Below are 26,398 nucleotides of genomic sequence, written 5' to 3'. Positions count from 1 at the left end.
TTGCAATATATTTAAGAGAGACACTTCCTTACAAAAATTGTTGTTCTTTGTTTTGGGAGGTGGGAAAGGATTAATGACTGGGAAAAGATGATTTGATGGAACAAATTAAAATGTATCTAAAGGGACCACTGTATTTGTGACTGGAATGTGGGAGTTATGTTGTCAGTAGATAATATTATAAAAGAAAAAAAAACAAAAGGTCTATAAATATCAAAATCAAATTATTATTATGATTATTATAATTTTGTTATTTATTTATTTATTTTACAGCCGTATCATGATAAACAACCACACAAATACTTAGGTACCCCAAGCAGTCATCTTTGTTCATGTGATATGATGTGTCACTCGAAGGAGATGCTATTGCACTCTATCTGCTCCAGGGTATATGTACGAACACAGCAAAGCCGTTTGAACTGCCCTCTCTCTGCAACGTGTCATCCACTCACCCAAGTCCAAAGGGCACAGGGAAGATGACAAAATCAAAGGCAGAATCTGGAGGGTGGAGATCTTCATGAGATTCCCCCTTCTGGAAGCTTCAGGCTCACGTTGGGAGTCACGACCCTCGCGCTTTCAAAGGAGACAGAAAGAGAAAACACAGCAGAGTGAGCAGGGAGAAACTAAGATGGTGTTGGACGAGAAGCTTCGTTATATCTGCTACAGTTTCGCCCGCTTGGAGTGAAGGTGCAGTAGAGCATCGCATGACAGCAAATGAGGTCCTGGGAGATTCATTGTCCTTCAGTGCGAAAGGCTGAGGTGATTTGGGCAACAGGGGGTTTTCTCATCCAACTAGTGGCTGAAGGCTTCACCGACTTTAGGGCTGGACCAATGTAGTCTGAGAACACTTACAGGTAGACTTTGAAAAGTTTAAATCCTCCGGGGATGAATGCGAACATAATTCAGCTTCACAGCGAGACACTTTTGATGTAAAAATAGGAGGAGGAAGAGAAGCTAGTGCAACACAAACTGGCCTGGAAGTGAAGACAGACATACTGTATAATCACTTTGCCTGCTTGTGTTGTCTGCAACCTGCACTCCTTCTGTTTCAACTGCAATGACACAGCCCTCCCCCCACAAACATTTCATTTCAAGCAGTTTCATTGCAAAATTATCATTAACATCCAATTGTATGACAATTTTCTGTCTTTAAAAAGAAAACTGCATTTGATTTTTTTGATTCTTTGCATTTTGTTTTTTTCATTTGTTTATTGAATGACATAAAGAAAAATGAAATTTGGCAGCATGCTTTTAGTTTTTCATTAAATCAAAAATTAAAAACAAAAATGTTATTTTGCAAAAGTTAAAACAAATATATTGTGCGATCAACATTTTGAGTCTTTGAGATTTGTCGAAAATTTTTAATTGAATGCACAAAGAAACTAATTAAAAATAGCAATTGTACAATTCACCCCGCAAAAAAAGCTAAAAACAATCAACATGCATTTATTATTCCAAATTTAAGGGTACCATTTCTTTTTTTTGTGGTTCTGAAATAAGCACAAGAGATTGTTACTTGTACTTTTCAGTTATTTGTTTAAAAAATAATAAATAAATAAAAACCTTTAAAATATCCTATAAATTTGGTTGCACTTCACGATTCTGACCCCAAATGGTGTTTTTTCTTCAGCAAATTATTATTATTTTTTAATTAAATAAAAAATTGTTTTTCTATCTTTAGGATTGATGCCTAAAATGTGGCAAAAGGTCAAAAAGTGCAAGGGGTGCTATGCTAATACTTTCGGAAAGATCTGTACCATGGCTACACAGTGTTAGCTTATCAAGACACAATACAATTGACTGTTTTATAGAAAGACATTAAATTCACATTTAACACAATTGATCCCGGCATGGCCCGTTCTCAAAATGAATAGCCTACCTCTGACTTGCAGTATGGGACCCTGTAGTCAGCTGGCTTAGCACAGTTCTCTAGTGCAGCAGTCCAATGGCCACTTTTTTTGCACAATTGCCCGCTTTTGCGTGAGGACATATTTTGACTGACTGTCACAGCTAGTTTGGCCACCGCCTTACGGCGAATGTAGCCATTAGCGGGGAGTCACCCCAGTCAAGCCAGCGACCACAATGGTCATTCATAAGTTACTATGCAACGCACCGTGAGGGTTAACTTCAAAATAAAAGCTACAACAAGTAAAATTGAACAGTATGTGCTTTGGCTTTAATAATGGTTAGGGTGAAACTGCGTCTTCCAGTTGACACACTGAATATAACAATTGTTGATCATCATATGAGGTGACTTTGAACATTAGGAGTGGGAAACACATTTGTACAGATTTTTGTTGTGACTGAGGAGCAAAAGGACATTCTCAGACTCAGAATATGAGTGCTAATTCAGAAGTTCAGTTTATACATATTCATTTTGTCATAATGTGCTGTATATATCAGCTATGAGAGCTGGAGATACAAACAAGCTCCTCGAGAATTTTTTTTAATTGGCTCGTTCTATTTCCATTTCAATAAGATGGCCCCTCCCCTTCCTTCGTAACTTATTCTCCCTTCCCATCCTGTCCCTCTACCTTTCTCATGTGTTCCTGTCCCATATTTGACATGTTGCGTCTTATCTCTTTATATCAATGGGACCATTAACTTCAGAATTTGAATTTATATATGAGGATATAAGACTTGTGTGCGCGTGTGTGTGTGCGTGTGCGTGTGAATGTGTGTGTATGTCAGAAAGAGAAAGTGGAAGCACAAGGACAAAACATAAAGCTGAAAAGTAAAAGACAAGTGTTGTGAAGACTGCAAGTAAAAATATCGATGACAAAGGCTAATTTTAGCCGCTATCTTTTCGGCAATTTTCTTGCTGCTACTGATACTTAGTTAGCAGGTAGCGTGTTCATACATTTGACACAAATGGACAGTGGTTAACCTTAATTATTTGGAGCACATTATTTTTGCTCCAACCAGCAGAGGCGTTCATCACAGCTAGCAAAACACGACATCGCTAGCTAAGGGAAGTTGAGCTCCTTAAGATAGTGCAACTTCTTAGCGTTATTTTAAAAGCTGCCAATAACAATTTTTAATCAGATTAATCACATTTTAGAATTTTGATTAATCACGATTAACCGCTTAATAAAAAAGGCATTTTATAAAAAAAAAAAAATTAGGCCGCCAAATTTAAAGAGCACCTTTTATGTGTTAATTTTTTCGACAATTAATGTTACAATTAATGTTATGAGGACATCTTCCAAAAAATAAATCCACTGCACACGCTCACCTTTTTCTAACAGATTAATTAATTAATTAATTTTCTAATGGAAAAAAATGACATAAACAAACATTTATTAAAAGCTTTACTTTAATACATGTAATACATGTTTATTGCTCAAACACAACCTGTGCTACCTTTGACGTAACCATGCATCTGCTATCAAGATAAAGGATAATCTGTGGCCAAAATTAATAGTGCGATTAATCTGCGTTATTACTTGATTAATGAGATACATTTTTGTGATTAATTAATTAGTTAACACTTTAACTTTAACAGCACTAGTTATTTTACAAAATAGGACAGCATTTCAGAAAATTCAGAGAGGTCCTCCAATCCCTTTAAAACAATATTTAAAAAATGACAACTGTTAATTTTCTTAAAGGAAATGGAGTCAAAGCTCTAAGCCTAACTCATCATTCATGTCAAACATAATATTACCGTGATTGCATTGTTTTTAAGACTGTATGACAGAAAAATATTAATACGATTTCCAATACCCAATAAAGTTGCGCCCTTGACTTGACCCAAACGGACAATCTCTGGAGCAATTTTTTGGTTTGACATGCAAGCGAACTCAACTCATCTCACATGTTGTTCATAGTGAACAATTCCAGTAGGTTAACCCAGTCTAAACTAACAATACATTTAGCTACTGAGAAAGTTTAGGTGCGGGGGGGTGAGACAATAAAACTGAATGCTAGTTTGCCTTCATAATACTAATAACAATGCAAGATTCAAATCAGGAAGCAGGTCTGATCCCTAAGTGCTCGTTCATAATATTTGGATGCAGATGAAGAGGGAAAATAGAATGCGGAAACAAGTGATCTTCAGTTTTAATCCTTTTCTTTGTGTTCTTTCACTTCATTTTGCTTCTGTCATTATCAGTCCTCTATCACGTTGTTTATCTCTGTTCTCCGGTGCTTCACCTGTCTCCTACTCCCCCCGTCCCCCACCTCATATTTCCGCCTTCTATCTTCCTTTCTTTCGCTGTATTTTCTCCCTCTCTCTCATTCATTCCCCCCTCTTGTCTTTGTTCGCCTTTGTGCGCTCTGCCACTCTCCGTGCCGCCCCAGGCTCAGACATATGGCGCTCTCCTCTCTGCTATTGTCATCCATTAACACCGTTGTCAGTGGGAATTACCCACACATAGCGCAACATGCGAGCCTGTGCTCTGGCTTCTGATGTCAGACAGAAGAGAGAACAAGGCGGGGGGTGGGGGGGGGCGTGGCGTCTAAAAAAGGGGGCAAGAAAAGAGCTGTGATATGTGCGCCTTGCATATTACCTCAGACAAGAGTTCCCTTTCAAAATGTGCGGTGAGGAATTAGGATTACATAATTTTCATGCATATAATGGGCCCTTTTTGGGGATCCCCCCCCCCCCTCCCTCCTCAACAACACTGGTTGGGAAATCACAGCATGAACAGTAGACGCTCACACAGACAAGCGCATGCACCCAAACTTCTGCTCTGTTCTAATTAAAGTGGTTGTGATGACGGAGATTCGAGTGTGATGTGTGGTACAGCAGACATTAGTGTGTGTGTGTGTGTGTGTGTGTGTGTGTGTGTGTGTGTGTGTGTGTGTGTGTGTGTGTGTGTGTGTGTGTGTGCGTGTGTGCGTGTGTGTGTGTGTGTGTGTGTGTGTTAGTACAAGAAAGAGATAACAGCTCTATAATAATCAGTCCATGGGGACTTGCAGAGCAGGCGACTGTGACAGCTTGTCCGCCAGTAAAGCGTCAGATACACAAACACGTCAGCGCTGATCAAACCTCATTGTGGTTACATCTGATCCCATCTTAAAAGTGCTATTTTAAGATATTTCCCGCACTATTGTTGCCGGGCAATGGGAAGTCAGCGGATACGGGAATGTGGAGTGTGTGTGAATGAAGAGAGGCGTTTCATGACATGACAACAACACAAGGGTAATCAAAGATTGCAATGGTTGCAGCAAGATGATGATGATGATGATGATGATGCAGGATAAATGCCACTTTTTACAGGGAAAAGAAACTCACGGTAGATGTAAAGGCAGATTGACAGTCAGCTATGGAGGCAGACATCCAGCCCGAGGTGGTACATTTGCATCTTTCCTTCACCGTCTGCACGTTCGGATTCTGTTTGAAGTTCTCTTTTTCAGCGATGGGTTTTGTTAAGTCTTTTCAAGTTTGTTCTCCCTTTTTTCTAACTTGTCAAGACAAGATTTCTTTAATCTTCTCTACCCACTCTAGCGGCAAGGGGAAAAAATATAACTGTTCCTTCAGATAACAGGAAATGTGGAAGGTATAAACTGTATTGCAATAATGTGAGTTTGCGTTGATTGGATAATTTGGTCGCGGAGAAAAAAAAAAGTTTTTTTTTTTGTTGTATCAGACCTGCAAGTGGGCTGCAAAATGGAGGTGATTTTATGCTCGTCCTGTTTTCTCCCTTGGGTGGGTTTACTCAGGGATAGCTCCGACTATTCCAGGTTTGGAATTGAGTCTAAATTGAGGGTGATGAGTCTGTCTCCGTATGTGACTGACAGGAGATCAGTCCGGGATGCACCTTGCCTCGCACCTGAGGACAGCTGGGAAAGGCTCCAGACCCGGTGACCCTGAACCTGATAAGCAGTATAGGAAATGGAAGGACAGAGCAGGGATATCTCTTTTTTAAGAAATAGCTTGGCCCCTTTCATCCTGGTAGAAGCAGGTTCAGATCTATGACCACCATTTGATTCGTGTTTAGTTGGGGTGGAATAAATGTGTCAACTAACTTTTCCAGGACACCTATTCCCTAGTTTCAAGAGGTTTTTGATAACAGGCATCAGAGTACGATAAAGAGATACATTCAGAAACTGAATCTCTCAGTAGTTGTAATTGTCCATTCTCTTCATTCCGCTGGCTATGTCTTGTCTTAAGATGGTCTTACTGGGGAGGTTCATAGTAGGGCTGGGTATCGATTCTAATGTCCTCAATCGATTTGATTTCGATTTTTTCCAATTCGATTCGTGTCAGGTCTTTCAAAAAAGTAAGAAAACACTTTTAAATTCATGTGAACAGTACATTTCAAGAAAACATTAAGATACAAAAAAATGGCCTTATAATTCTATTTTCTTGAGAATTTATATGAAAAAGATACATAAAATGATTGATTTATTGTTTTATGAATCGATATTGGGCTTGAAAAGGAAAATCGACTCGATATCAATTATCCGATTTTTTAAACCCAGCCCATGATGTTTTTCCCCCAAGAAAGCCAAACCCTGCAACCTTTGTTTTTACACTTGCCCTTTCAAACCCATACACAATGTCCACTATCAAAAAAGTCAAGCAATTCAAATCACAGGAATGAATTCATGAAAAATTTAAAAGGAGAAAAAAAAAAATTCCCATGAATTCCACCACGACCCAGATTTAGCCTCAGTTTCACCAAGAAACCCGTTTTAATCGTCATTGACTTTGCTGAGGAGATCTTCGAATCCTTGACCACTGGAGTTAATCTCATAATAATGGAGGTCTATTTTCCAGCTCGTGGTTTGCTGACAGAGGGAATCATCATGCTGGGGGGAAACCAAGCATTGACACATCAAATTAGCAGTGCCCCCGCTGCACACCACACACACACACATGAATGAACAATATAAAAACAAAACCAATGTCACAAACGCACATGGGCAATCACAGCGATACAAGGAAGGAAGGAAGGACACTTCAAGGAAGACACCGACTGTATCGAGACGCTGACATTCACACTCTCATTAAATCACTGCCAAGACTTATTATCACCCTATATTAGTCAAACCTCAATGACATGGTGAATGGAGCCGCATGATCACATGTGGCCTAATTGATGAATTGCCTTTTCAAGAGGTAATGAAATAAATCAAAATCCTTCCCGTACAGCTGAAATCAGATGATAGTGTAACATTAATATTAGGAGTGCTGAAGTCTGACAAATTAAAAAGATTACCATCTGTGCTTCCAAAAAAAAGAGAATAAATCTACTTTTGATTAATATTGACATTACACAAGAAAAAAAAGTATATATTTTTTTTAATGATTATTCATTGTTACACTTTATGTTGACCTATCAAGATACTTTATTCTTGATGCCATGAATACACACTTTGATGCATAAATAGTGCACAGATGTGCTTTTTGTTTTCTAGTCACTACTCCTATAGAACAGGTTCACTGTTTAGACAGTAAAGGGTGAACATATACAACAGCCAGCAATAGCACACTAAATTATGCCTGGAGAGTGGGCAAAGGCAGTGTAAATGCTCCATAAGTCTATTACAGCTTGGAGAGCTCCTTAGTCAAGGTCAGTCTATGCATTTGGGTGTCCATGCATATGCGTGTGTGTGTGTGTGTGTGTGTGAGAATGTCAAATACAATACTGCAGCCACACCACAGCACAGTAAAACCATTAAGCTTCAGACAGAAGTGCTGACTGTAGATTAGTGGTGCTAAATCTCAGTCAGGCATTAAGAAGTCACTGTGCTTCCTAAACAACATACGTAAACGTCAGTGTCTGGGACTTTTAATACAGCACTGATTATCTACTAAATGCAACATGTTGGTTTAAAAAAAAAAAAAAAAAAGTATTAGTATACTTACAAATTATATATTTTTTTTAAAAGACAGAGGCATTTGGGACCAAGTGTCCTTCAGCTGTTGTAACTGTACACATAAAAGATATGTGCTTTAAAACTTCCCTACTGGATACAGTGGCCCAAAAATTTTACTTTGGGAGAACAATGTACAGTAATATCTGATAATATTTATTTTATTTTATTTTTTTCTTCAGGAGAGCTCAGTATTGTTCATTCGATTTGACATCATCATTGCTCTCCTTTTTTTTTTTTAAAAAAACAACAACAAATAAATTAAAAAAAAAAAAAAATGTTTTTATTTTATTTATTTATTTATTTTTAATATATATATACATATATATATATACATATACACACACACATATATATATATATATATATATATATATATATATATTTTTTTTTTTTTGTATGTGGGTGAGTATGTGTATGTGTGTGTGTGTGTGTGTGTGCGTGTGTGTGTGTGTGTATTCATTAGTTCACCTAAAGCCTATTAAAAAAAATCCCATACTAATAATATAATATAATAATAAATTGCCAAATGCAGAAACATCAATGTAAGTTATCACGATGTGGTGGCTCTCGCTAACAGGCAGAATTAAGTAACCAGAATTAGGTTAAAAAATTCTATATACGTAGAACATGTTTCTATAAATTTTGATATTTGTTTTTTTTTTGAGACAGATATTTTTTCCATTAAAATGTGATTTATGAGGAGGTTAGACCATTGGTCGATATTCAGAGTTTGTTTATTTTTCCAGTTAACAAGAATTGTTATAAATATTTCTAAAGGAAACAATCAATGCTCTAGTAATTTACAAGGCGAATATTTGTGCTTTTGTCATTTCGCATTTTCAACATTCAATGCATTTTCATAGCCGCTAAAATGAGTAAAAACATACACATGCCACAAAGGCTCTTGTAACTTCTTTCCCTCAAAACCCAGGCTAAATTCAGCTCCTCCCTAAAATGCTAACATCTTAGTACAGTTTAGATTAGGGGTTACCAACAGGGTGCCCACGGGCGCCAGGAAACCCCCGAGGACCACACTAGCCCGCAGGCCTGTTCTAAAAATATCTCACCAGTGAAGGGATAATGTGAATTAAATGTGATCATTTGGAAATGTAAACACTGGAAGAGATTTATAGGGGAAAAAGTGCTTCTTATTGTGAGAAATCATTAAACATGAATGTTCACATAAATTGCAAACCCCACTATGAAGTACGGTGCTACGTTGTGTAAAAAGTAAATTGTTATTAATCAGGTGAATTCCTAATATTATAAATAAATATAAAAAAATTATACATATGTTCTATTTTAAATGTTTTAAGTGTCCCAAAGACATATTTATACGTGTTTTGTTTTTTTTGGGGAGAGGGGGGTATGCGAGAGCATACAGAAGACTTTGATGCAGCCTCTCAACTACACAGAACGGGTGAAGCAATGGTAGTAATTACAAAAACGGTCAGCAGGTGGAAGCACAGTATCAACCAGGGCCATGTTGTAAACAAGCTGATTTTCCCACAATTCTAAACAGATTTGTGAATAATGATGAAACTTAACTATATTCTAATGATAATTGCTGCAAAAAGAAAACAATTAGAAATATACTTTTTTCCCTGATGAAAGAAGTGACTCTAATCTTTATTTTGGTAGGTTCCGTGTTTTTATAGCAATAGAACACAATATTCTGTGGGCCTTGCAAAATCAGTCAAAATCCAGTAAAAACCACCGGGAGCGAAGGGGGTTGCTTCAGTGAAAATAGCTGAGAGTATGTATGTACGTAGCAAACAGTTAGCACTTCGCATTAATCAGTACCCAAGACGTTTTAAAAAGGTTGGTGACCCCTGGTCTCGATGTATCACGTCAGCAGACTTCCTTGACACCAATTAGTAATTTCCTACGACGCAGTGCTTTGGTGCCATCTTGTGGCATCTTAGTATGTGAAAAAAAGACCCCACAAAAATATACAGGGAACGAAAAATAGGCGAGTTTTTAAGCAAAAGTCTGAGGATAGGGTCCACACACACAAAAGGAAAAACTATTTAAAAAAACTATTATACTATATAGCTACATGAGAGGGACAAAATATTAGGAACACTCAACAAAATGCAGTGTAGCTCTCTAACACTGCAAACCACAATAATAAACATTATGCAAAATGTAATATTATTTATCTATGTACAAGCATAGTTTATGACAACTCTTGTACTGGACCTCATCATACTACAAGTGCATACATAATGTTGTGGCTGGTGCATTTTCATGAATTGAATATGAATTATGCTGCAATACACCTCAAAGACAATAAGACAATTTGAATTCCCATCACGAATCAAATGGGCTATTTAGAGTAGTTAGTTGAACAGGCCACTTGCTTTAGACAGGAACCGTACACGGTTTCATGCAAGTATCTGTGTGGCAGTGGTTCAACTTCTCAGGCTGTACATCCTGCCTGGCAATTTTCTGTTAGGGATCCGATGTTTGGCGGATCATTCATCTCAAGTTCATTCCGACAGCTCAGCCAGGAGGGAGGCAAGGAGAGCAAGACAAAAGAGGAAGTGAAGGAGCAAGTTGGAAGGCATTTGGGGAGAAAGCGGCAGATAAGCAGCGTGCGCAAGCCTCCTAACCACCAGCTGACACTCTTCATCTGTTGTTGCTGTGCCCGTTTCACCATCGGAGCGCTGTGGATTTGTCTGAATACATCAAAAAAGCCAGAAGGAGGGGAAACAAAGCATTTTCTTAGAGAGACGCCGCCATCAGCTTTCTGTCTCGCTTCCTCTCATTTCTCTCTGTGTAATATTATTTCCCTGCTCTGTCCTGCTTTTATCACCCCCTCCCTTCTAATCATCACCCAACAAGCCCACACCCCACAGTTTCTGCCTCGCTCTCAGATGCAGAGTTGGGAGCAAAAGGCAGGAGACAGACAAGATAAAAGCTGCTTCCTGATTCTTCAGCTCTCAGCTACTCTGCTGTCAGCCGAGAAGACAGCTAGTCAAGATGCTGAGTTTCCTGCCCAAAGTATCCAGCGCAGGAGCTGTCGCTAACAGCCACGGGAAAAAGGTGGCAATAGGGAGAAGGGACAGGTAAGCATATAGATGATAAATATAGAGAGAGGAAGATCATTCTACATCCTCTTGACCTTTTGGCCACAGCATTATTATAAGGCCTCAAGGGGAAATTCAACTTCCACTTTGCTGCATATTTTGCGTTGTATAGCACACAGTGAAACTGATCACACACATAAGAGCGAGAACGTGCCTTGCTCACGGGCAGACTAGCATCACCAGCAACTGGTCTCTCTTGTAAAGGGTTACAAAATACCGTTTTAGATCCAAACCACTTTTCAGCACACTCGGTAGTGGTTGCTTTGATATGAATAGCTTTTGTATGCCGGTTCTAAACGTGTTGCTAATCGTTGATTGGTCAACAAAGAGTCTCATGTAATAATGGAAAGGCAACGGAGGGGAATAAAATTCATGCTGCTTGGCTACTACGCTGTCACAGTATTTATTCTAAACAGCTCATATTGATACATGTATACCATATTTGTTTTTATGCTACATAAAATAGTGCTATTCACCCTAATTTCTGTATATGTAACATTACAAGACACACTGCTGCAATTACTCTGCTCACTTTTATTGCCTGTTGTAAATACACACTTATCTATTTTGGGATGCACTGATATGATTTTTGTGTCCACTTTGCTGCCGTAAAACCCAAATTTCCCCCATTGCGCGACGAATAATGGCCTTTTCTTCTCGAGAACAGAAATTACGGCATTTTCGGCTCAGTATGTTTTACATGCATGTCAAGTTTTTTAGGGCGAGGCCATATAGAACATAATATGGTGCTTAACCTTTTGTAGGATTTCCTATTGAATTCTTATAAGATGACCATAAAACAGAGCCTAGCATTCCCCGTTAAATAAGATTATTTATTACCCAGAGATTTGATTGTGTAAATGTATTTAGAAGGCCACAACAGGAACCAATGTCACACTCACACACTCTTCCCCTCTGATATTATCTTTATAGAAGACATGTCACAGCTTGCAGTATATTGCCCTGCCAATTGCCTTATTTAGAGAAAGTGTCTCCTTGCAGACATCAAGCAGATAGCGAAGTGTTGTTCTTTATTAGCTGATGCAGCGGCGGCAAATATTCACAAAGCCAGACACCAGACGGGTGGTCTCATGGCTGTCTGGCTGAAATGTCACTACCTCACTTTAATACCATAAATATCACTTGTAGCATCAATTGCTAGTGACTCCCCCTGAGGGCGAATCTCTTTATGTATGGAAATGTTTGACAATGTGACATTCTGAGCCATATACCCAATACCAACCTACAGTATTAGACTGATAATTATGTCATATAACGTCCTTAACCTCCTCATTCAGATTTGATTGGCCTAAACAGCGTTGCAGATGATTAAGAGGTGCTTTCTTTCCTCCTTTGAACTTTCAAGGTAGGGCTACAACAGTTCTAGTTATTAAAAGCAAAAAATGTTAGAATGGATCTTGTCAAAGTTACTGTCAGACTGGTTTGATCAAGAATTTCTTCCTGGGAAATATCAGATTGCAATTATGGCATTTAAAAACAAAAGGGCCTAAGGAGCTATTCTAAAGGAACTACAGTCTGACTTTTATTTAAGTGATGTTGCTTATCCTAGTGGCTAAGCTAGCAGATGCCAGTTTTGTGTCTTTTAAGTATAAACATTTAGAATGGTCATAGTAGACTAAATAAATAATAAATAAATAATTCTTAGCCGTTTTTATTGACAGATGGGGGACTGGACCCATATGACTATAGGCTTGAGTCAGACTCAAGTTGCCCTTTTTAGGACTTGCAACTTGCATGCCAAAAACTTGGAAAATACTTGACTTCGATTTACTATTCAAGAGATTTGACTTAGATTTGCATTACATGACTCAGCATCTTTTTTATTGTTGGAAATAGGAAATAAGAAAGAAAGCTGCCTATTACTGTGCTGTTTTTGATTGGTGGAAACTTGGTAAGGGCAGTTTTCTAGTCTTGAAAAATGCTGTGTATGGTTCCTCTCCAAGACCCCATCTTTAAGTGAGTTTGTACTTTAGAACTAACATGCATCTTGATGAGAACACACCTGAGTACACACACAGTCCGTCTGTCACACAACCAAGCACGTCACGAATTGGGCTGCAATTACACTTCCTACATGCTTGCCTTTAATTATTCAGTCAAAGATCCTCAGTTTGATCATGTGTTGAGTACAGACAGTGAACAATGAAACACTAAGTGATTTATCTTGTATTTTCACCATACAACACTATACATGTCAGGCATAATACACAATTGCACATCTCAACACCTAGTTTGGGCCAGAATGGGGCCTGTTTGTGTGTATGTGTGTGTGTGTGTGTATGTAGTCTGGCTTTGGTGACAAATGTCAGTTTATCACAATACCTGCTAGTCAAGTTTTATTCGAGCTATCCGTTGTACCTTCCTATTCCCCCAAATTTGGTTAATCTATGAGAAGAGCCACAACAGACATTTGCATTCAAATAGATGACCAAAGACTTCCTGTCACTTCAATGACCATATTTGGGGTCATGTGCTTTTCTATAGTTTACTTCAGGGTTTTCAAACTTGCAGCCTAAGAGCTTGGGACACAAGAGTATGTTAAAGGAATACTTAACTCATTGAGCCATTTTCAGCAGTAAACAGTAAAAATTTTGGCCAGAATTAATTTAAAAAATTCATTTTTCATGTACAATTAATACCTTTAAAAACAATTTTTTTTTCCACTTGCTGTCGACTGAAGATGACAATTATGACATCACCTGTGCTGAGGAAGTAGGTAAATACCAATCATGGTTCAGTTAGCTGACCAAACCCAGAAAACTGAGCCATAATTGGTCATTATCCTCAGCACAGGTGATGTCATCATCAGTCGACAACAAGTGGACAAATTAGTTTTTAAAGGTATTAATTGTACATGAAAAATAATGACGTTATCAAATTAATTCTGGACAAAATATGAACTTTTTACTGTTGAAAATGGCCCAACGAGTCAAGCATCCCTTTAAACCTGTTCAACAGACGGCTGGTGTATATGGAGTGTCCTTTCCCATCAAACAAACAGTTGAGCTTGTATCATTGTTCCCTTCTTTCTACTCCACATCAACATCATTTTCTTCATTTGATGTGATCCCCTGCATCTCTCGTCTTAGTCTTCAGGATGTGGTCTCTGGAATTATCCTGTGGTGCAATGTGTATATGTGTGCGTCCATCCAAAACCCCACCGGGCTTGTATAGGAGGAGCCTGGCCCTCTGCTTTTGTCGCGCCAGCTTTTTGCCTCGGAGCCCCAGCGAGTGTGCATGAGCACGCGTGCGCTATAGGTGAGTTTGTGCGCTTGTTAATTGTGGGTACATGCAGCTTCCTTGTGCCAAGACTCCGTTTCTCTCGGTGTTGGTCTATTGTGTCTGCTCTGGTGTTTGGTGGCTGTGGGCATCTGGCCGCTTTAGAGGACAATGCGGAGCAAGACAATGCTCGGAGAATTGATGAGATACTCTGCAGTATAAAGGGATGAGGCAGCTAGCATGGACTTAAAAAGCTCCATGACTCTGAATATCTGCTTTGTGCCACGTTCCATTGTGCACAAGATGTGAGCTCTTTATTGCGACAACATGAAGCCATATAGACGTAAGTGCTGAAATAGCAACAGATCCCAATCTCACAAGCAGAAGCAATCCGGCTAGAGTATACCATCCAGCTAATTCCCAATGACCTCCTCCATTCAACAGGAGCCAACTGGCAACTTGAGGTATCCAAAATCTATTAGTCATTCTTTCTTTGTCACGCCATCCATCTCTCTGTCTCCATAAGCCATCAGTGTTTTTGGTCGGGATCCAAATCAATCCTGTTCTGACACATGACCTGAATCATTCATCTCTCCCCGCTGTCTCTCTCTATCTTTCCACCTCTCTAACAGTAGGAGTGTGTAGCCAGCTGCCAGCCAGCATCAGTCACATTGTCAGTGCCTGCCTGGCTCTGGGGCTGCTCTTGGCTTAGAGGGCAAGCTCTGGCTCAAGACTTTCCCCTCAGAGTCCGACCCTAAACTGTGGCTATGACGTTTAGCATATTTAGCCTTGTCACATGTTTGGAGCAGTTTGAAAAAGTCGAGTGCACGTCATGTATTATGTATTAACCACTATATAAGATTCAGAACTGGACATGCCTAGCCAACGCCAGAAAAGTACGACTCAAACACAATACAAACATGGTGGACATACTACATTGAAAACACGATGCAACATTTATCCACAAAAAAAAATGTTAAATTTTAAAAAAGTACTTATTGGAGGGCTTTACGTTCCACTTAACTCATGTGTTCCCAAAAACGTATAAATATGTTCTATTTTAAATGTCTCAAAGACACATTTATACATTTTTACATCTTTCTTTTTTTATGCTAGAGCATAGGCTTTGATGCAGCCTCTCAACTACAGATAACGGGTGAAGAAATGGTAGTTATTACACAAACGGCCAGCAGGTGGCAGCAGAGCAAAATAGATCAACCAGGGCCATGTTGGAAAAAAAGCTCAGTTCTAAATCGATTTGTGAATAATGATGAAACTTATCTATATTCTAATGCTAATTGCTGCAAAACGGAAACAGATAGAAATATAAAACGATAACCGATCATCAATTCGATCAGAAGATGGAGTAAACAACTTTTTATTTACTTTACAGTCGATGGCCTCCATTTGCAGGGGATTAAATGCAATTAAAATGCATGGGGGGGGGGGGGGGGCAAACTAACTTCAAAAAAGTATTTCAAAAACACTGATAAACATTTATTATAACATAATAATGTCTTATTTCGGAGCCAATCAATTATGTCATTGATTGGGCAAATTAAGACATTACAGCTGAGCACTGTTTTTACAAAATAAATAAATTAATTAATTTAAAAAAATTGCAAATTATCGGCCAATCCCGATCCAGCCGATCTAATCAGTGTAAAGTCTTGTTAAAAATATTGTTCCTTTTCCAGTTGAAATATAAAATAAATGATTACACGAAATTAATTATAGAAAAATAAATCCACTCCATGGAATGTTACGCTGAAATTCATGCTTTGATTAACAAAAATAAACTACTCATTACTTTTTTCCCCCACCAAGTACTTAAGTAATTCTTTGGGGAGTACTTTTTAATTCACTTGAGTCATATTGTTCTAAAATAACGACACTCTTACTACCAATTTCAGGTTTTAAAGACTTGAAAGTCACCTTTTTTTCAGGATTCTTTAAAATGGGACTATTGTACACTGCTCGATTTTATGTATGTGGAAAAAAGGTCACTAAAAGCCAGCATAACTTTAGAAATGTGTGCATGTTTGTTGGTGTGAGACAAAAGCAAAGTGTAATCATTGGCGTGCAGCGTGTTGCTCTAACGGGGATGTGCAGTAACATGCTGTCTAATTAAGAGTGTCCTCTCCTTGGTGAGGCGAGTTCCCAAAGCCCCGGCAGCCATGATTAAAAGAGAAGCTCTCAAAGGACTCCACGCTCTTCCAATCCACTCCGGATACTTCCTGGATGGCATCCATACGCAATCAACCATCTCATCTTGACCAGAACGGACGCTCTTTCAACTCATCGCCTCACTCCGGGTCCTTCTCAAGTGTGCTCGCTTTTCTCTCTCGCTTCCTTCATCTGTTTACAGCCTTTTTTTCCCCCCCTCTCTCAACTCTACTTCTCCCCCAAACAGCCGTTCTCTTCCCTCCCCTTTCACTTCTCCCACCCTTCGTCTGCCAAGGCTTCACATCAAAGCCACTGATTGGTTTCTGACTGTTCAGCAGGCAGCATTTAATCCCGCTTTGTGTGAAAAGACCAAAAATAATCAGCATGAATATGGAAAAACCTGCTTCGGTGGTAATATCCAGCCCAGTAATATCCATATCAGTCAAACTAACTTGGCTTCATTTGACTTGCATACAAAGGGAAGGCCGCACTTTCCTCCAAAGTCCCCTTGGCTCAGAGTCACATTGGGTGGATAAATATACCAACTTCACAAGGTTGTTGATTCAGGGCTGACATTGAGTCATGCTCACAAAGCAACAATTTAATACTTTAATTCTCTTGTTTCCTTGGTACTATCTCCACCTTCTGATGTACAGTCCCTTCACCTTGTCTTGACTGCTCCATACAACATTGGTGCCCAAGGTTGTTTAGCGCTTTAAAAGTTTTCATTAGAAAGTTTATCTCATTACCGCAGTGCCCTTGAGTTCTAACATGAACTCCAGAAAACAATAGTCAAACACTGGCATTATTAGTAAAAATGTAATTGTAAAGCAGTTTTACCACAGGTGTGTTCAACTGGGGAAACTGATAAGCGGATAACAACAGCAATCTTTGAAACAAACAAAAAAGATCAATGATTCATTAACGAAACTAAATGCAAACAATCTAAGTACGGTAATCATAGAAAAACGGGCTAAATAAACGGGACCAAAAGAGAGACTTAAGCTCCATATCACTCTACCTGTCTATCTGTCTTCTGCATATTGTGCATTTGCATCCTCTTGAGTATGTAAAGTTAAAACTGTACTGTATATATTGTGTTATTTTTTTTTTTGTCTTTACTGTTTTAGGTTTCCTGCGTAAGGAGCGTAAAACATAGTCATAGATTTGTGTCGGGGTCATTTTTCTGTCACTAGATGAGATCAGCGTTTCATGTTCGGTGTTTGTGACATCAACAATATGTTTTTCTTTTCAATTTAAAAGTAGTTTAATTACAATACGAAGCAACTTGTGCACTCATTGAAATTACCACTAGTCCCCAATACCCACAAATATATTTAAATACACATCACGTCTCAAGAGCGCAAGGACGGGCATACACTTGGCTCTTGCCTCCTAAAGGGTTTGGAGGATGGGGCGGGCTGTTGTGACCGGACGTTTTAGAAACGTACAAAAAAAATTAAAAATTTTTAATTTATATACGATGCTGTACAATATGTTTGGCTAAAAACTACTGCAACAAGAAAAATACTAGCAGTCCCACCCAGTTTCGCTGAGGTCTGGTTGACACACTGTTATTTGAACTGCATTCAGTTTGTCAACATCGCCACGTTGCTCGTGAAATGAATTAAACATAAACGCTTTTATGAGGCATACTGTATAATAGACGATGTACAGAAAGACTTTTACAGATTGAGAGAGGACAAGGGGGAGGGTGAAAATATATATTTCCCTCTCAAAGATTGATAAAAGGGAGATATTTCTGTAACTCCGGGCTAATTCTGTGAGTAGCGCCAAATCTCGCCAGGGATTTACAAGGCTGGCTTCAAAACAATTAGTTGGAGAATGGGAGCCATTTAAAAGACAAGGAGACAGATCTTAATACAGCTGTGGGCATTTCCCCGCGGAGGACTCATTTTTACAACCTCCTTACTGAATCTCTCTCCCTCTCTAGCGTTAATACTCCAAGCCAATCTCCTCCGTCTCATTTCACACAGAAGAGCATTTTATGAAAGCTACCATTGGAGGAAAGAAAGAAGGTGAGAGAAAAGGACAGAAAAAGAGTCAAGGAAGTTTTACAGAAAAAGCAATAGAGAGAGAGAGAGTGAAAAAAAAATCAAGCTTCAACGGTGAGACAAACAACAACACATCAGAGACACAGGACCAAACACACATCCAGGGAGCTGCAAGATATTAAACATCCATCTCTCTTTATGAGGACTGTCTTCCTGCTGTCCTGTGTGTACCGAGGACCAATCAGTGAGTCCATGTGTCCACGGGGACCAATCAGTGTTCACAGAAGGACTTACTCAGCATGTCTTAGTATGCAGGTAAACGACAGTGCTAAGCCTTCCTGTTGTATGCAGGCACTCAAAGGAGAGGCTGCTCCCACTTACACAGAACAACCCACTTCTTGTTAATTAATGTGCTTTGTCAACCCTGAATTTAATCTTGGCCTAATATTACGTTCATTAAGAGGCTTTTCAGAAGAGCAGATCCTGACATGACACCATTCACATTACACTGTCTCACAAGAACATAATTGAAAGTAAGAAGTGAGAGCTTATTCACGCGCAACCGTCTTTTGCACTCAACAGACATAGCGGATAAGCTGATCTGAACTAAAACTAACCAACTAACCAACACATCTGCATAGATGAATGTACACTCTGAAAACAGTTGGGTCAACAATAACCCAACTATGAGTCAAAAATGGACTGATCCTCTATTTGGGTCAATTTGACCCAACTTTGAGCCAAGAAATGGGTCTTTCAGTGTAAAACAACTCATAAATATTGGTCAGATTCTTTACTTGGGTCAGAAAAATTGGGTCATTTTGTATAAAACAACCCAAAAGGTTGGGTCAAATTGACCCATGAAGTGGATCGGTCCATTTTTGATCCATAATTGAGTTACTTTTGACCCAACTGTTTTTAGAGTGTATGTACAAACATAAGTCAAAGTTTTGAAAGTAGCGCCTTTTGCAAGTCAAAATCGCATCCACCACTGACTGACGAAAGAAGAAAAATATTTCGATGGTTTGGCAAATTGGTGAGAGATGATAAATTTCATACAACATAAACAGACCTACTTGGCAATCAACACTCTAAAAACAGTTGGGTCAAATGTAACTCAATTATGGATAAAAAATAGACCGATTCACTTTATGGGTCAATTTGACCCATTTTTCTGGGTTGTTTTATACCAAATGACCCAATTTTTTGACCCAAATAAAGGATCTGACCAATATTTATGAGTTGTTTTACGCTAAAAGACCCATTTTTTGACTCAAAGTTGGGTCAAATCGACCCAAGTAGAGGAACGGTCCATATTTGACCCATAATTGGGTTATTTTTGACCCAACTGTTTTCAGAGTGAATCATGTGATTTTTATGCCCTTACCTATGAAATAAAATTACTAATGGTATATAATTCTACACAATTGTACCGTTAGTTAACTATACAAACGTATTTTTCTTAAAGGCTGCGATCCGACGCTCACAGCAGACTCATCAACACACATGACATTTGTAGAGTCCCACTTAAAAGCCAGAATGTCACTTTTGCTATCAGCCTGAAGGAAATTGAAAAGTCTTTAAGCAAAGAGGGCCGCAGTTGTCAACCACTCACAAATGCCCCATTCAAGTCTCTGTATTCGGATTTTAATTCAGAATTTCTGTATTATTTGCATGTTAAGGTGTCTCTTACACTGGGGAGCAATTAAATGATAAAGCGCCGCTGTTACAGGTTTATGTAAATTCCCTCTGCTTGAGGCTTGTATTGAAAGAAGGCATGGAATTACAGCGAAGCAAATAACTTCAGGTGGCGCATATTCTTTTTCGCTTTAATTATTTTCTTCATTTTAACTTTTATTTATTCAGGGATGTTTAGTGGAGGGCAACCTGTATTTTCTATTGACACCCTGATTACAAACAAATCATTAAATCAATAATGATGCAAGGTACCGTGTAACCATAAAACAAAACAATGATAAGCAACAATTTAACAGGTACATGTATATTCAGAATGTATAGCGTCCATAGTAAAATATTTGAAACAACCCAATATTGAGAGTTAAGGCATTATACAACATTGCACCAATTTCAGATGAGAACCGTGTTTTGTTCTTTACCCTTAATTAATTTCCTAAATGGCACATGTTTATCAACAACGGAGTAAAAAAAAAAAAAAAAAGGTACATTAGGCTCTGGAGTAGCTGTTACTGTATAGAAGAATGGATATCTTTCAAGGATGAGCCATAATAAAAGCCATCCATCATACATAATGTTCTTTTAAAAAAACAAAAAAAAACTTTTAGTAATATAATGAGGTTTGAGTTTTCATACTTCGCATTTGTGACACAAGTGATCGGGAAGTGGCCACTAAAATCCAGAGGAAAATGTGGTCCAATACAGCTCAGGTGGTTTAGATGCCGGTCTCAAGTCATAACACTTACCAGTCTGGTTATACTTCCCCCATATAGACCGTGCACCTTTGCTGCGCCGAATTTAATGGCAGTGAATGAAGCCTTTTCGATTGGACAGAAATCAAGTGGACTATGTTCTGTCCCTCAATAGCGCAAACTTCCATTTTTAACTGCGCCCACCCATAAAAATGCCAAAAGAAAGAAAACGCAACCCAGGCGCAAAATTAGACTGTCCGGCTTATTGTCAATTGCTGTTTCTTGCCATATTTGCCAGGTTTTCATTTACTGTTATTATAAAGTACTACCCAGGCTAATTCCTCTTTTGTTTTTGTTGTTGTTGTTTTTTTTTATAGTAGAGCATACAGAAGGCTTTGAAGCAGCCGCTGACCTGAATAGGTTGTTTCAAGCAATGGTAGTTATTACAAAAAACGGCCATCAGGTGGCAGCAGAGTATAGGAGATCAAGCAGGGCCATGTTGCAAAAAGCTCTTTCCCCACTGTTTTAATCAGATTTTTGAATAACGATGAGACTTAGCCATATTCTAATGCTAATTGCTGCAAAACGGAAACAGATACAAATGTACTTTTTTCCTGACGGAAGAAGAGACTCTAATCTTTTGGTAGGTTCTATGTTTTTATAGCAATAGAACACAATATTCAGTACAATAACTAAGCAAAAGGGGTTGTTTCATTGAAATTGCCTGGGAGTGAATGAGTTAAGTAGGTATGCCTTTGCGATGTTGCTATGTGCAGCATACTTTTGTTAACATTAAACATAAAATGTTGCACATTTATGCGAGAGGATAACAGATACTTAGAGGAACAATACCAGACCAAGTGTCAGACTAGTGTGAAATATATTACCTGTGACACAAATGTCGAAGCACTTGGCGCTGTAGGTGGGCACTTTTTCTCACACTAGCCTTGCAAAGGCCCCGTGTGCGCTTTCAACCTTCATCTTTCCAGCTCATCAACTCCGATAGGAGGGCTTGGTATTTCGCTTTCAAGTCACCTCTGAAACACAAATGAGAACGAAGGTGATGCAGCCTGTGACGCACGCAAAAAAAAAGGAGAGGAAGCGGTGTTCTCTGACAACTTTAAACTGGCTTAAGATCAATAATGCAACCCGAGCTACAGTAGAGTGATGCAGTGAGCTGACAGCACTGACTGACTTAATTGGTTTAGACTGTCATCGCACACTCTGTAGATGTGCACCGGGTGGTCTGTCCTACAGGTTTGTCCTCCTAGCATGTTCTTCACGATACAGTGCGTGTTAGTAACTTTCTAAGGAAGTCTGTGAGATACATATGCCTCTCAAGAATAAATGTACTTTCATTCTGTGGAAGCAGTGAGAATTGTTGTGCTCGTGACTAATATTGATCATGAAAAATCCTGTTCCTTACCTGACAGATCAATTTTCCCAATTTGCTGGAAATTCTATCGCGGAGCTATTGAATGCCGCTCGCAGCATTGCCAATACATGCTGTAGTAGAGCTTTATATATCGAAAGAATAATATGCATCAAGAAGTGTATTTGCCCCAGGCTGTACTACTGATATCAATGATACAAAGAGTGAAAAAGATGTACTTTTTTTTCGCCCCCTTTTAAATCAATGAAAGCGCTACGATGAGAGTCAAGTTATAGGAATTAAAGTGATAGAAATCTATTTTCCCCACACACTGCTTCACAAGAGATACAGTATGTTACATACAGCAGAACCTCGAAAGTTGAATGCCCCTGAGGTTGTACAATCTGGTACTTGATCCACAGTTTTGCGAAAATACTTTTCTAAAGTTGCACAAAAGATTAAGACCTCCACATATCTTGTGAGACTTCAATTCAGTGGGCAACTAAAGGATCAACTCTACTAGTGAGACTTGCAAAAAGGCTTTGGATTACAAAGAAATATGACTGTTGGTTATGTAAATATCGTGTACATGGCAAAGTGATGCATGATGTGTCTTGGCTACTTGGTACTTATATGGCGGATAAGAAGACTAAAAAAAAAAACATTCTGAAGCTGCTCAACTAACCTTCAGTATTCTCATAACAGCCACCTACAGGACTGGAGCGGAACACTATCCAGTGCAACATTTGTATGTTCAACTTTATGCAGGGTGTCTGCCAGTATCTTCAAATCGAATTGAATGCTTTTTACATAAAATTAATTAAATGCCCATGTTGCATTGTAAGTACACTGTACACACACACGCGCAGTGGCGCACACATATACATACTGTACATACATACATACAGTATATACATATAATTTAGATATTAGAGCTGTTAGTTGATTATAATTTTTAATTGTACGGTAATTAATGGCTTCCATAGTTAAGTTTTTAAAAAATCGTACATTAATCACACGTAATATTTATTGTAAATGTACAATAAAATATTTTTTCAAGTTTTTTATACTCTTGTTAATTAAGGTAAAAGTGGAGCAATTATGGCTGCCAAATACAAACGTGATTTTATCTTCTAGTTCATTGATACAGTAATTCTATAGGAATTCATAAAACCACAGTTAAAAGTTAGACGGAATGTGAAACATTGAGTCATAGATTAGTTTTGAGGTCTTTTTTTTTTTGCCACTGGGTGGCATTAGTGTTTCATGTTGGACGTTGGTGACAGGAAATGTAAGGTTTTGTTTTCAAATTCAGAGCAATTGGCACTTTGAACATGGAGGAACTCGTGGACTCTGGGCCATTTTGTTTATTGTAAATTACAACTCGTCACCAGTCCCCACAAAAACACTTTTTTTTAATATATTTTTTTATCACATTTATTCTGCTAAACTGTGTTATAGTAACTCCATTGCACAACGTTGTATGTAAAATAAAGCATAAAGAACAATTGTGTTTAATTTCTTACTGCCTCTCGACAAAGTATTTAATGCTTCTTAATGCCATTTGAGGCCTGATTTTTAGCAAAATTCATTTAATGACTTTTAATGTTTTTAATGACCCGCGAAAATCCTGGTCCGGGATGTTCCATCAAAAATAGTCCAGGTGGCACCTAACTAGCGCCCTCATGGAACTCTCTTTTCTGGATTTTCCTACCGCCGTTTACACCGTTTTTAGAAAGCATTAACAGCGAAATATTGTCAGGCTGCTTAACATTCCGACAGTCAGTAATCCCAATCTCTTAACAACTGTTGACACGCTCTTTAAAATATGTGCGTCTGTGTATGCGTGTCTCGAGCTGTGAGGAAGCAAAGAGAGACACCCAGCAGTGAAGTATTGATTTGTTGCTTCACTATAGCTTTATTTTCGCCATCATCGCTTTTTATATCACTCATCTTGCCTCCTCCACCCAATTGTTTTGTTGTTTCCTCTCTTAAAAAAAAAGAAAGAAAAAAAATCATATTTTGTTCATTTGTTTGGAGGATTTTGTCAAAGCTACTTAACTGGACAGTATTCTACAAAAATTGGGTGCGTAAGCCATGGCCCATGAAATAACCTATTAAACTGAGCACACATTTGGACTCATTAAATTATTTTGTTTACAGTTGTGAGAATTGCAGCAATGTTACTTAAATTCTTGGGAATACTGCATAGATGTTGACACATACAAGAATATGCATAGGAGTACTGATCAAAGTGTTTGTTCTAAAAACAACATTTCTAAAACAGTACTTTTTAAATGCTACCGTTTACCTCATATATCTTTCACCGCCTGCCCAAAGTTGGATCTCATGCATTGCAATAAATGTCAATCTGACAGCTACAGTTGTTTTGTTTCCTCAGGTTGGAGCAACAAAGTGAGGGGGAAAAAAAACTGTGCAGAGCTCAATACCTCCACCCTCAGGTGATCACATGAACCTGCTCACAGCATGACATCAAATCCAACCTTGAAATTTGGTACGTACGTACACACTACAACAGATATCAGCAGTAGATAGATACATCATTTTGCTCCATAAGCTAGTTTGGTAACCTTGGGGAAAGGAGGGGGTAAGAAGAAGAAAGTGTGTATGTGTGTGTGTGAAATAGACAGAGGCCAGGGAGTGGAAAGCAAATGAGAACGTGTGTTGTCAGTCTTATTGCAGTTTCAGCATCCTGGTTGTCAGCTTGTAAAATGTTGAAATTGACATTTTGGGATAGCATCAAATACAAGGAGGGAAAAAAACAAGAGAGCGTGACAGCAAAATGCACATCATTTTCCAAATAGTGAGCTAGTGCATTTATATTAGAGGTATCACAATTAGTGTGTTCATTTTTGAGTTAATTTAAAGTTCCTTTAACGCCACAATTTTTTTTAACGGCCGATTAATGATTTCCCTTACTTGGAAAGCATGTACTGGGGGAATTTGTCATAACGCAGTAGACACGTCTACGTCAAAATTTAGCAGTAATAAATGTAATAATAATGCATATATTTGTTGAGACTGGGGTTAAGTTGTATTTTACTATTTTAAAAATGTGCAGAATTTCACAGTAGCTCTTAATATGAAAAGAAAAATGTACTGAGCTGTCACCAACATCTTACAAATGCAATAAATAATGCCATCTAGTGGCAGAAATATAACCTCAACACAAATCAATATCACACTCATTATTTACAGTACATCTTTCTAATTACTCAATATTTTTTTTTTGCTTTTTGTTTTTATTTGTTCATTTTTCCTTTCGGACATCATAGAGCCAATTTACAACATTCGCTTTTCACATGCAATTATACCCGAAAAGAAAAAGGGCTGACGGGATAAAGCCGAAGCTTATGAATTATTATAAATTTACTGTATCAATGATTAAAATATGCAACCATATTTTTATTAGTTTAACACTTTTTTCCCACTTCTATGTTTTAAAAAAAAATATATATATATATTGTACATTTTATTGCACATTTAGGATGTATATAAAATTTGTGATTATTGTGAGTTAACTATTGAAGGCATGTGATAATTTTTTTTTTAAATTAATTAATTAAAAATATATATATCGCCTGTGACCCCTAATTTGTATTATTTGTTTAACTTACCACTAAATACTCTGTACATAGGCACCCACTCTAAATGTTCTGAACTTGTGTTTCTATCCCAGCTGGAGTTGTGCCACCGTTGAGGTCTGCATGGGATTAGCTCAACATCCCAATCAGCTGATAAGAGTCACAAACATGGTGGGTAAAAATGAGCTGACCTGTTTACTTCATGTGACTTTCTAAATTCAAATGACTGGTGTGTGTCACTCTGGATCAACATTATTCCGCACCCGTGTTTACTTTACTTAGTCTGATTTGACTGTAACGCTGCATACGCAAATCCCTTTGGTGCTGGTTTAATTGGCAATTTAAAGTGGATGAAAAATAATCAAGAAATTAAATTCCTGCAGATTTGAGGCCGTTAGCAACAAAACCTCTATGATCAAGTAGCCCCTCATAAAAACAAACAGCAAATAATCTCCGGAAGCTTTGCTTTAAGCTGCAAAACACACACACATGCACACGCACGCACGTATATATTTGAATACCGAAGCAGAAACAAACACGTGCATAACGCTCACACATGGGGCGAGGTGTCTGTGCACGTACCTTTTCTTGGCAGCACATCAACAAACGAAAGCTTGTGTGTGCGCCCCTGTGTGCGTTGTGTACAAAGTAAAAAGAACAGCTTCTTGGACAAATCCAGTCTAAATAATCATCC

The 26,398-nt window shown here is 38.3% G+C and overlaps 1 long non-coding RNA gene across 1 annotated transcript in view; it reads right to left on the bottom strand.

Annotated features, from left to right (window-relative positions):
* Positions 1–388: 388 nt before the first annotated feature.
* The window catches only part of LOC144058417 (uncharacterized), a 36,948-nt gene continuing 10,938 nt past the window's right edge, over positions 389–26,398 (bottom strand). The window contains exons 2-3 of the long non-coding RNA XR_013295434.1: positions 21,615–21,764; positions 389–570 (exon numbers count right to left, since the gene is read on the bottom strand). This is a non-coding gene — a long non-coding RNA (uncharacterized LOC144058417). The remainder of the gene's footprint in view (positions 571–21,614; positions 21,765–26,398) is intronic.

The sequence above is a fragment of the Vanacampus margaritifer genome, chromosome 9 (genome assembly GCF_051991255.1).
Source record: "Vanacampus margaritifer isolate UIUO_Vmar chromosome 9, RoL_Vmar_1.0, whole genome shotgun sequence".
Taxonomy (NCBI): domain Eukaryota; kingdom Metazoa; phylum Chordata; class Actinopteri; order Syngnathiformes; family Syngnathidae; genus Vanacampus; species Vanacampus margaritifer.
Note: the sequence above shows the minus strand (reverse complement) of the source record. Positions and strands in the feature narration are given on the sequence as shown.